Below are 13097 nucleotides of genomic sequence, written 5' to 3'. Positions count from 1 at the left end.
CATGCTGCAACATCCCCACTGATACCTGGGCTAGGAGGCACACTCCCAGCAGTGTAGACATACCCAGTGGTGTCTTTACACTATCACAGCCATCTAAAAAGGGGCATTTGTGACTGAGAGTCAGGCACATAGCAACAAATTCTGCTAACTGAGAATTCAGCCAATATCTTAGACTGTAAGGCTGAGATTCTCAAAAGTATTTAAGCACCTAACTCCCACTGATTTCCTAAAGGGAGTTAGGAGCCTAAAAACTTTTGAGGATTAGGGCCTAAGCTTTTTGAGGCTAGAGCTGTCATTTTGTTCTGTTTGTACAATGCCTAGCATAATGGGGTCTTGGTTCATGCCTGGGGCCTCCAAGTTTCTACTCCAATACAAATACTAAATTATAATCATGAAAATCACTATTGTTACGGTGGAATGCACCATCTGTTTTATTAAGGATTTGTGCTAACTCCAAAAATGATTTCCATCAAGGCCCTGCACTTGAAAGTAATTTCAATGTTGTTACTGATTTACCACTATGAACAGGTTGTGCAAAGGTATTGATCTAAATTCGGACACATTGTATGTGGGTGCAATTCCATGGAGTTAACTGAAGTTGCACCTGCTAATACCAACTCTGCATTTGGCCCATTAAATCAAACAGAAAAAAGTGGCTGAAAATCCAATCTCTAGTATAATTTGAGTTAGACTATATTATATGGTGGAGATTGGTGGAAGAATACAGGTAGAGTCCATACACCATTATTCACAATTAAACAAAAATTCCATATGCAAACATAAAAGACCACATATGAAAGACTTCCTCCTTTATTAGGTGCCCTGTACAGTCTCCTGCATGCCAAGCCACGCGGAGAAGCTGTGCACTGTACCCTACTTGTTCTGTAGCAAAATTTCAGTTTGAACTATAAAGCAATAAGGGACAGTAACTAAGTGGCTACAGATGTGAATTACAAATCCCCTAGACTTCTGTGGGAGTTCCAGGTGTGGCACAATTGTTCTATTAGTCTTGAAATGGTGAGTTTTACTGTATAAATATCTTTGAATATATTTTTGAACATTTCCCTCGTCAATTTGTGCTTCCAAGACCTTTTGGGAAATGACCATGCACTACAATTAGTGATGGTTTTAAGTGTTGAGTGCTACTACTATTGTGTTTCCTTGCTATAAAATGCGTTCCTTAATATACTCTGCCTCTACAGACAAATTTTCAAAGTAAGGCATAATTGGTGCAACTGTGAATGAAGTGCACACATCCATCGTAGAGCTAGATTATGGCATTTAGCCACAGCCTTGAGTAGGGCACACTCCCTTCAGTGTGTAAAGGGGCTATGCAAGTTGCCTACACCTTTGGGCTGTCTTCTCTTTAGTCTGAACCTAGAAAAACATCCCCTTACCTCCCACCCCCAAGTTTTACGAGCAATGAGTATTTTCCACACAGCTCAACCAACAATCACTGAGCTTCTGAAAAACACAAGTGTGCGTGTGTGTGTGCACGCAAAATTACATCATTCCTCATGATGGAGATCTGAGCAAATTGGGGTGTGGGAGAGAAAAGAAGATGATTTTTTTAGGAGCTAAAAGTGGCATATTTCTTCACAACTAGGGTAAAGCCAAACAAACAAAAATACTAAACACCAGCTGTCAAGCACAGCTAACATTTGGGGAGGGGGGAGGAATACAGTGTTGTGTGGGCTGAAGGTAAAAGATGCCTTGGGAAGATTCTATCTGTAAGCTACTAACTAGAGCTGCTATCTGCTACCAAAGCCTGCAGGCCATCAATGTCTAATTCTCCAGATCTCTGCAATCACTCTGCCCATCTTCTCCATTAACCTCTAAGGGGGAAGGCACCTCCTTTGACCATCACCCAGTCAGCACCCTAAATATCAGAGGGAAACATCTTTCCTTTGATATTTATACAGGTAGGTATACAGTTTTCATATATTCTCATTTGACATTTATGTACATCTACATTATGGCTCTTCAGATAAATGTCAAATGAAAGGTTTCCTCATTTGACATTTTTTAATATTATGCCTAAAAGCATTGCGATCAAATGAAGGATTGTGATTCATGTGACACTTAGAACCATATATCTGTCTCTCTACATGTGACGATGAAGTATAATGCTTTGCTAAAAAGAAACGGGTATGATAGGAGGTAAGCATCTAACCAAATAACAACTGAAGTGTCAATACAATACAGCAATGCCAGTAAAAAAATGTATATGCATGTATAATATCCTAATCCTACCTATCAGAGAGCTACTAAGCCATATCGTTTGTTCTGTACTTCGATTCCTTCCTTAATTCTGATCACTTTGCTACATCTCTTCCTATACAATTAGCCATCAAAATGACACATTTTAATAGTCTAAAATATTTCTGATTTTCATAGTATGAAACTTCTACTTTTCATAATGATAGTAAACAGCAACTGACAAAGTGATCACCAGACCCTTCTTCCTTCCAGCAATATGGCAATACCTGGCTTAGCTCCTACCATTGTATTAAGAAGAACTTCTGTGCTTTTCGATTTCTCTGTAAAAACTAACTAAAGAAAAACAATTATTCCAGCTGTTCTTGTGGGCATTTTATTTAAGTACATATGCCCACCTTTCCTGGCAGCTTGTCCAGTAAGGTTTGCATTCCATGGAGGGTTTCTGTGTTGGCTGAAATTCTTCTGGGTCGTAGTGCAATAGGAGGTATCCAACTGCTTCTGCCGCCTTCTGGACTTCCTTCCAAACACCTCTACCAAAATGATGCCCAAGGGAGCCTTTTATGCCTCTTCCCTAACTTCCATTAACCATAACTGAAAATGTCCCTGGACCTTTCCATCTCATGTTTGATTTGATACACTAACCACTCTATGCAATTGCAATGGGATAAGGTCTGATTTTGACTGGCACTTCATGATAACCATCCTGTTTGTGGTTGCGGTTTTATGCCCACAATTCTGTGTGGACACATATTATGTAGTTTTGACGTTTAAGTATGCTACTGCACCCACTGAACTCTCTGTTTGTAAGGAAAACATTGAAATGCAGGCAGACATGGAGGACAGAGTCAAAATTTCAGGCTGGCAGCCTGTGGAGCTGAATGGTAGATGAAAAATGACACTGTAGTGGTTTTATGTAGCACAGAAATTTATGTAAAAATATTATGGATATTTGTGTGATTATTTATACAGGACCCTGAAGATGAGATCAGAATTTGACAGATTATTTTTAAAACTAGGCAAATAGTTTTAAAACCCATTCTTTGATAATTATATAAAAAAGATTTCTTTCACTTTAAATAATAATTTCAAAGCTGAATCATATAACATCTTGAGATGGGCTAAACTCCTACTATTGACATTTGTAGTTGGTTCATGAACAGGAGTTTCACCCATCACGAATCTTTAGTTATATTGGCTCATTGTTACAGTTTATCAGCTGGGACCTACCAGATTATTTAAAGCAGAAAGAAAATCTGTGTCCTATGGAGCTGTTACGTCATGGTGATGCATGTTCCAGTGAATGGTGACATACCAGGGTATCCAACAGTGAAGTGTGGCATTGTTTCCAATTGGAAAACTGTTACATTTCCCAATCACAGTCATATCAGCTCCTATTCTTGTTCTTGAATGCAGAATTGTAGGTGGGAAGGGAATATCTTATATTTTTGGGCCCTCATATTTGACAACTGTTCTCCAATTCTTTGTTATTAAATCAGACACAATGTTGTTATTTTGATGCAGTCTCTGTGTAACACAGTGGTTCTCAACTGATTTATCATTATGGGCTGCATATTAATGATCTGGATGGTGGGATGGATTGCACCCTCAGCAAGTTCGCAGATGACACTAAACTGTGGGGAGTGGTAGGTACGCTGGAGGGTAGTGATAGGGTCCAGAGTGACCTACATAAATTGGAGTATTGAGCCAAAAGAAATCTGATGAGGTTCAACAAGGACAAGTGCAGAGTCCTGCACTTAGGACAGAAGAATCCCATGCACCGCTACAGACTAGGGACCGACTGGCTAATTGGCAGTTCTGCAGAAAAGGACCTGGGGATTACAGTGGATGAGAAGCTGGATATGAGTCAACAGGGTGCCCTTGTTGCCAAGAAGGCTAACGGCATATTGGGCTCAACTAATAGGAATGTTGGCAGCAGATCGAGGAAAGTGATTATTCCCCTCTATTTGGCACTGGTGAGGCCACATCTGGAGTATTGCATCCAGTTTTGGGCCCCCCACTACAGAAAGGCTGTGGACAAATTGGAGAGAATCCAGCAGAGGGCAACAAAAATGATTAGGGGGCTAGGGCACATGATTTATGAGGAGAGGCTGAGGGATCTGGGCTTATTTAGTCTGCAGAAGAGAAGAGTGAGGGGGGATTTGATAGCAGCCTTCAACTACCTGAAGGGGGTTGTGACAGGTTGGGTCACAGAAACCCCCTAGGGACTGCCACCTGATGTGCTGGGACTACCTCTGGGCCTGTTTTCCCTGGTAGCTTGGGACTTCAGCACCTTGCCTTGTTGAGCCAGACCCACTAGCCTGCTACAAACACAGGCCCAGGTCCGAACCACATCCCCCAAAAGCTGCAGGCTTAACTGGAAACAGCTTAAGAAGTGCTCCCCCAAGAATTAGTTATTTGCTCTGGGTTAATTAATTAACAAGTAAAAAGTGATTTTATTAAATATAAAAAGTAGGATTTAAGTGGTTCCAAGTAATAACAGACAGAACAAAGTAAATTACCAAGCAAAATAAAACAAAACATACAAGTTTATGCCTAACACAGTAGGAAACTAAATGCAGGTAAATCTCACCCTCAGAGATGATAATATAGCTATTGCACTCTTTCACCACAGATGACCTCATGGTTAAGGCAGTTGAATGCTACCATGGAGAATTAGAGTCTATTCCTGCCTCCATCAAACAGCTTCTATGTGAGGTTGGGTCAGTCACTTAAACCAGCAGTTGACCACTAATTTTGTGATGATAATTTGGGGAATCTGTCTATGTACAGCTTATGAATTCTGTTTGTTACTGGGGCCTCTTTAAGTGCATCAGCCTGCAGACTCCATTTTGCCTTCTCCATTGTCATTTTACTTCCATGTTGGACTGGAATTCCATGGGGCAACATCACAGAGCTAACAGTAAAGGCTCACTAGAGTAAGTGCTCACTCAACAAAATGGAACCACCATAAAAATAGGCTAGCTCCTAGGCAGGAGAATTGTTTTTTTAGGGGAGAGATTGCCTGACAACAAAATCATCTGATAAGAGTCTGTGATCTCCTGTGGACCTTGATCCAGAGGTCATATGACAAAGGAGACTGGAAGGCTATAAAAGGGGAGAAGCTATTTCCCACCCACCCACCCCCTCTTTTTTTTTTTTTTTTTTTTTTTGCACGCCACTGTTTTCATCAGCTCAAGCTAAGGAACCCAATAAGGTGGAGGGACCCTTGTCTTCCTGTCTACATACCAACTTGAACATAGGCAGCCCTCCCTCTCCATCCCCAAAGAGAATGCTCAGTGAAGGGTGAGCTAGAATAAGAGACATTGCATTCAGGGTGTTTGTTTTTTCTAAATGCTCTGTATTCTATTCTCCTATGCTTTATCACTTAAGTAAAGAGTTCCTGTTGACTTAGAAACCTTTTGCTAAGCCTGTATATGTTTGCTTCCGCTATCACACATCCCTGAAAAGATAAACTATAAACCAGGGTCAGTGGGATTCTGAGGAATGAGCAAGTGCTGCAGGGCAGGCTTAGGGGAGATGGTGCTGGTTACAAGGCCTAGATAATTGGAATGTGTGGTCCCTGACCCATCCAAGAGGGTTGTCAGAAATGAGGTTTGCACCTTCACTGTGTGCTTAGAGAATGTGAGATACAGCATTTGAATCTCCTCCCAGTGGTCTGGTGAGTTTTGAGCAAGGTGAACTTGACCAGATTTGCAATCTGTGTCCTGTGTTTTCTGGGTGCCTGACTTGAGACCCTGCAGTTTGACTTGCAGAAGTGCTGAGCTCTCCTAGCTGCAACTGAAATCAGAGGGAGCTGTACTTGGAACATGTAAAGTGTTATAATGCTTAGTGCGAAATATCAGGCCCTAGGTATCTTAAGTTGGGCACCCAAAATTAGTGGATATTTTGACCTTAATATCTCTGTGCCAGTTTACCCCACATACTTGCATTGTAGCATTTAGTTGCCTAAATAATGGAAAGAATAGTGGAGAGGAGACATAGGCCCTGAGCCACAAGGTACTAAGCACTATGCTCTGCCTCATGTTCTGTGCACTGTTGCCTCTAAATGTCTCTTGCCTAAATTGAGTGTGATTCTCAAAGCATGGGAGGCCAAGCGTTCATCAGCCTAATTTGTATGCAGGGCTCAATCCAGTAGGTGTGCTCAAAGACTGCATACTAGATCACATGCCATTCAAAATCCAGCAGGAGGAGGTAGTGGTGCCCACCTTAAAACTTTTAGCCAAGTGGATAGAGCACTCACCTGGTATGTGGAAGACTGAGGTTCAATTCCCCCGTCTGCCTGTTGGGGAGAAAGGATTTGAACATGTCAAAGAGAGTGCTCTAACCACTGATTTATGGGATATGCTAATGTGAGGCTCCCTCAATCTCTGAATAATAGAGAGAGACTGTTGTCCAGTGGTTAGGGCACTGACCTGGGAGGTAAGAGGGTCCAGTTCCCCTAGCTCCAGTCCCACTTCCATTATTTATCCACAGTGGAACAGCTTCAATGGGAGAGACTGAGAGAACTCTGCATCAGAATATCTCTTAGCTCAATGGTTAGAGCACTTTCCTGAGTGGTGCAAGATTCCTATTCAAATCCTTTCTCCCCCTTTGGCAGAGGAGGGAATTGAAGCCAGGTCTCCCACATCCAAGACAAGTGCTCTAACCACTGGGCTAAAATTTATAAGGTGGGCACAGGCACCACATCCTCTTCCTGCTCCTCCTCTGGTCATTTATGTGTGGAGTGAGACAACTGCAAGAAACTGTTTAGGCACCTAAACTGCCTGACTGCAAGAAAGGGTCTTCCATTTGTGGATTGCTAAACAGAGGTAGGTCCCTCCCTGCAGCCTAGACTTCAGTGCCTGTCTCAAAGAGAGGGGTGGGATTTGAGACACACCCCTCTTTCTAGACTTTGCCATTGGCTAATTTACACAACTCCCTGCCTAGCATGCTGGCTTTTGTGGACTGCAGTCTAAGATATTTATCTCTACCCATTCATTGTATAGGGGCCTAGGCACCTAACTCAGGCTTTGTGGATTATAGTGTTGGTCCGGTGATTTTGCAGTTGCCTAAAAGTTAGACACTAAGACGCTTAGTATTGCAACACCTAAATCCCTTTGTGGATCCAAGACATAGTTTTTTGTTTGGAGGATTATGTGTGCCAGCAGACTTGCCTAACTTGGGTAGGCTAATTCTGATGGATAGGCTAGAATCAACCAGCGATTGGGTGGGGCAGGCACTAGGCATGCTTTTTAGAGGCAGCAGTGGGACACTACACTGCTAAAAATAGCAGTGTAGACACAGGAGGCACTGCTTGGGCATGCAGAGATCTGTGTAGGGTATGTACCAAAGGGTTCAGGCATGTAGGCCATGCTACTTGCCTAAAACATACCTCACTGTCGCCACTGCTGTTTATACCTGTGCTAACTGGGTGTGTAGTGTTTGTACTGTACACACCACTGTAAGTGTAGACATACCTTTAGTCTGGGAATTTTAAAGGAAGAAAGCACTCAACTCCCATTGAATTTCAGTGGGATTTAACCATCTAGCTCCCTTAGGCTCCTTTGAAAATCCCTGATTTAAGGAAAATAAACTACATTTCAGTGATGGAAGTAATCAGTGTTTTGCTGGCTCCCCTGCTGAAAGTGGACTCTTTGGGGACCTGACCCCTCAGTTCACCTACATGTGGAACAGCCAATTAACGGGAGTTCTGCACATACAGAGAGCTTGTAAAATCAGACATATAGTCTGAAAAAAGTAGCTAGTCCCAATAAAAATGATGCCCTTAAGAAAGGAGTAACAGTCCAGAGTCTTCCTGGACAATACTGTGAATTATTCAGTGTGGTTCCGAGGGGTAAATCTTCCTGTAAAACAAAAAGCAAGATCACTTAAATAGAAAAATACTGTTTAAAAAATAAATGGATGATATATCTGGAGAACAAATCAAAAATGTATAAGGAGGAGAAAAGATTCATTATACAGAGGGCCAAATAACTGTTTTCACTGTGAGAAATTCTAAAGCAAGATACCGATCCTAAAATTGGATCCAAACAGGAAGATTTCTAGGCCATTGTAGAGCCACATTGACTCCAATTATTATATGTATTACATTAACGAAGATCGGAGCCTAGTTTTGCTTGGTGCTGTGTAAATACATAGTAAAAGCTTACAATCTGAATAAACAAGACAGACAGGATGGGAGAAAGGAAGTATTTTCTCCATTTTACAGATAGGGAACTGAATCACAGACAGCAGCAACTTGCCCCAGGGCACAAAGAAAATTGGAGGCAGGGGCATAAATTGAACCCAGATATAACTGAGGTTCAATTACAGGTCTATCCATCCTCCTACTCCAGAATATTCACTAGAGCTCACAAAGACACAACCTGCATGGCCCCAGGTCCAGGATCAGGGCCCCAAATTAAAAACATTGGGCCTCATTTTTCTGTGACTCTCTAAATGTAAAGGATAAAAAGTGATTGTATTGCAAATCATGAGACAAATTTCCCTCATGTCGTCACATGCATGCAGTTATTGTACAGCTGCAGATCAGGAAAGTAAAATTATTTGCCTTGTTAACCTGGGGAAAAAATCCCAAACTTATTTACAAATTTGGGGTTTTATATCTTACCATCGTGGAATGATATGGCAAAATTTTACTAGGGGAGCTATGTTCCTCCTTTGTGCAGCAGTACTGATTTCACCAGGGATAAATAGAGCCACTCCTATATGAATTATTTATCATTATCACAAACATTTATTTGGTGCCCATCAATAGAGTATCTGGATGCTTTAAGAATCTCAAAGCTTTCCATGTGAGACTAAAAACGGTGCTCCCTCTGCTGAATGAGTTAGCTAGGAAACCAGTGTTCAATCAGTTGAGAAGCCCTGAGCTCCTATTCTGTTTACCCAATTCAGCAATTTTTCTGAACCTACCCACAAATATTACAACCTGGTCCCTAAAGTTAGCTTTAATGATCCCTCAGTCATCATTTTAATTGTACATCTAGTTATCTAACCAAACCTTCTAAATTAGATGCCAGGTATAAAGTTAACCTTTCACATAATTCTTTAGCCTTGTTCAACAATTGACAATGCTTCTCAGGATTTACTAGTTTAAGACTTAGAAGAATCCCAATTTAAGAAGATTTGTGAGTTTGCTTGAAAGGGGTCCTTCTCAGAGCTGCTTAGTCATTTTTCCCTTTTTTCTCACTGTAGTTTTTCAGAACTTTCTCAATTTTTGAAATGTTACAGATTGACAAAAGGGGGCGAGGAGTGAAGGGGAGGGTGAGCAGCCCTGGATGCCATTTGTCAGTTGGAAAAAAGGAAAAAACAATATAAAAAAATGAAGTTCATTGAATTTTTTAAAAAAATATTTCATGAAATCTTTGAAAAATCATCCATATTAACCCCTGCAGAATGAAAATATTTTGAAATTTAGAATTTTTTTGCTCTTTCTATATTTTTTCAACCAGGAAATTTTAGCCTGTCTGCAACACAGTTATACATATGGGAACGGCTCAGTATATATGGAAACAAATTTAACCTTTTCCATAATCTATGCGGCTTCTGCTAAAACTATACATTGTGCTCAGGGAAAAGAGGAGCTGGAGAGAGTCTCTGGAATATGAAGAGTTTAAAATCTCTCCCAGAAACAGCAGATAACAAGTCAGAAAAGGTGGCCACTGTCAGATTTTGGTTTTGTATGACTTTATATTTGGGGAGGGTTCACCAGTCTCACCTCAAGTAGAAAATTCACTTCTGTTCAGATTTTTTAGTGATCTATAATCCTCAATGATAAAATTAGAAGCACCTATTATTTACCATTAGACAATTTAAAAGAAAACTACACAATACGCTTTCCATAAATATGAAAGTATTAAAAGATTAATATATGTTTGAGACTGCCATAGCTAGGGTCTACTACAGCTCCCACTGACACAAAGAGTAAAAATCTCATGGAAATTGGATTGGGTCCTTAATGTCTAAAAGGGAAATAATTTTAAGACTTGCAAGAAGAAACTAGTGAGAAAATACGTAACAAGAACTTTGCTATTTGTCACTTAATTTAATAGACTTTAAGTCCAGAATAGACTATTATGATTATCTAATGACTTCCTGCACATCACAGGTTAGATTATAAACTGCATCAAGTGCATAACTTCTGTTTGAGCTATAGCATATCTTTTTTAGAAAGATATACAGTCTTGACTTAGATGACAAGTGATGGAGAATGCACCAGATTCCTAGATAGGATGTTCCAATAATTAATCACCTTCACTCTTAAAAATCTGCACCTTTTTCTATTCTGAATTTGTCTAGCTTCAGCTTCCAACTGCTGGATTTTGTTATGTCTTTTTCTGATAGATTTAAGAGCCATCTACTCTCAAAAATGTCTTCCCAATGTGGGTACCCATAGACTGTGATGAAGTCACTTCTTAATCTTCTCTTGAATGAACTAAATAGACTGAGCTTCTTAAACCTCATGTTTAGGGCATGTTTTCCAGATCTCAGATCATTCTTGTAGCTCTCTTCTGAACCCAATCCAATTGTTCAACACCCACTTTGAAGTGTGGACACTAGAACTGAGCACAGTGTTTCAGCAGTGGTCTTATTAATGCCATATACCTAGGGAATACCACCTCCTTGCTCCAACATTCTTATATATCAGAGGATCATATATGCCTATTTAGCTATAGCACTGCATTTAGATCTCGTGCTCAATTGGTTATTTACTGTCCCTAAATTCTTTCAGTGTCATTGCCTTCCAGGATACAGTCTCCCCATCTTGTCTGGCCTAAGTTTTTTGTTCCTAGATTTATGACCTTGATTTGGCTTTATCAAAATGCATGTTGTTCAAATGAGCCCACCTTACCAAGCAATCCAGGTCAGCCTGTGGGTTTGTCTAGATGAACAGATAGTGTGTGACACAACAGTGTGCTGTAGATTTACATCCTGGCTTGCCACACACCAATTAACTGTGAGCCCTTCTATAATGCACTAGCAGTTTTCTAGTGCACATTGACCTACTCCGGTGTCCTGTATGAGTTAACCCATCTCCAATCCATTTAGTCCGGGCTACAGTGATTTTTTATATAGTGCTATTTTTGTTTGTTTGTTTTTTTTGTTACTGAATCCTACTGGCTATGGATTATTTGATTATTTTTCATTAATAGCTTTATCTTCCTTTATCAATTGTCTGCATTTCCTAACTGCTGACTTCCACTTGCTATCAGCTTCCCTATTTTTTGTATGCTATTTTATAAATTATTTTTAATTGATGTTTTCACCTCTTAACCAGGATAGATTTTTACCCAAAGTATCACTCTTTTATGATTGTGCAATTGTTTTTTGGACAGGTAATACAACATTTCTAAACAATTCCAAATTATCATTATTCAGAATTTTTTTTATGGAGTGGGTCTCAAGCTGTGGTCTGTAGTTCAGCAGTACACCATTGAACACTTGTTACTAGTGTATACAGAACCAGGAAGTCACATGTGGTTGGCTTCCTCATTGTTTCCAGCTGTTTTTACAAATGTCCAGAATCTTCAATGCACAGAAAATCACATGTAAACAAAATAAGAAGCTAGCAAAACTGTCACTATTAGGGGATACTGCTACATATGAAAGGGAGTGAGGAAACAAAAGCCCTTCCCATGTTCTCGAACCACCAGCAAGACTGTATCAGTAGGAGCTGCCAGCAGGGGAGAGAGATGCAGAAAGAAGAGAACCAGGAGGTTGGAAAACATATCCAGGGGAAGAGCTGGAAAGGGGAACTAGGCAGCTGGACATCCTGTATATGGGGAAGGGAGAACCAGATGGTAGGGTAACATGCCCTTAAGAATAAGACTAGGAGGAGGACCAGGTGATGACTTCCAAAGTTATTGAATATCTTATCAACTGAGATTAGTTGGCATAAATTATTTGGCAAATACTTTCAAGTAGTGGAAACCTTGAGACATCAAGATTAGTTCAGGAAAAGACGAAAGGGCTAATTGTGCTGGACAATTTGGAATGCATAATTTGACCAACCTAAAACTAAGTCAAACATAACTTATTTTTATTTATTACAACATTGAGCTTTCAAACTTCAGTACCAATAAGTGCAATCCCAAATCAATCCAAACTAAAAAAACCCCTTGACAGCAAAAATAAAAATGTCTCTGTACTAGGCATTAGTGCTTAGTGAGGGGAATCTCTAGACCTCCAAAGAGAACAGGTTAAACTTAATTATGGAAATCTTTAGAAAGAAAGGATTAATAGGAGGTATTTTATAGTGCTTACTAGACCTTACAAGAGGGATGACAGTGAAGCAGATTAAAGTGTTTAAAATCAATCAGCTACAAAGCCCTACATGTAAATAATGCTATCGCCAAGAGACAGACTTATAAAAGCCTGACACTAATCCTGCTGTCCTTTTGCTCCCACTGAGGGTGTTCAGCACTTCATAGGATTGGATCCCAATTCTTGGGCCTTGGCTCCCCCACCCTCCACTGCCTTGCAGTGATGAGAAAAAAAAGTGTCAAATGGGGCAGAGAAGCCCAAACGCTGTTCCCCTTCCTAAGGGCCCACATAGGTCCATTTGATACCACTCCATGGTTTAGGGCTCATGGCCCTGGGGAGGGACTGTTGAAGTGGGGTTAGTAGTTAATTTATATAGTATGTTCCCATATCAAAGGTGCAAAAGTACCACTTCTGATATGCTGCAAGTATCGTTTACCACCAGGGAGGAAGAATAAGGTGCATCAAGTGGAACATAGATAGCTGGTGGCAACACAATTCCTGGGTGAACCATGCTACCAAAAGTAGAAGCCCTTTGGAGCTGGGGACTTTTCCAGCTGGATCCTTTGGATTGGAAACTGCATCCTGAATCT

This window comes from Eretmochelys imbricata, chromosome 6 (genome assembly GCF_965152235.1).
Source record: "Eretmochelys imbricata isolate rEreImb1 chromosome 6, rEreImb1.hap1, whole genome shotgun sequence".
Lineage (NCBI taxonomy): Eukaryota > Metazoa > Chordata > Testudines > Cheloniidae > Eretmochelys > Eretmochelys imbricata.
The sequence above is the reverse complement of the archived record's forward strand: the minus strand, read 5'-3'. Positions refer to the sequence as shown.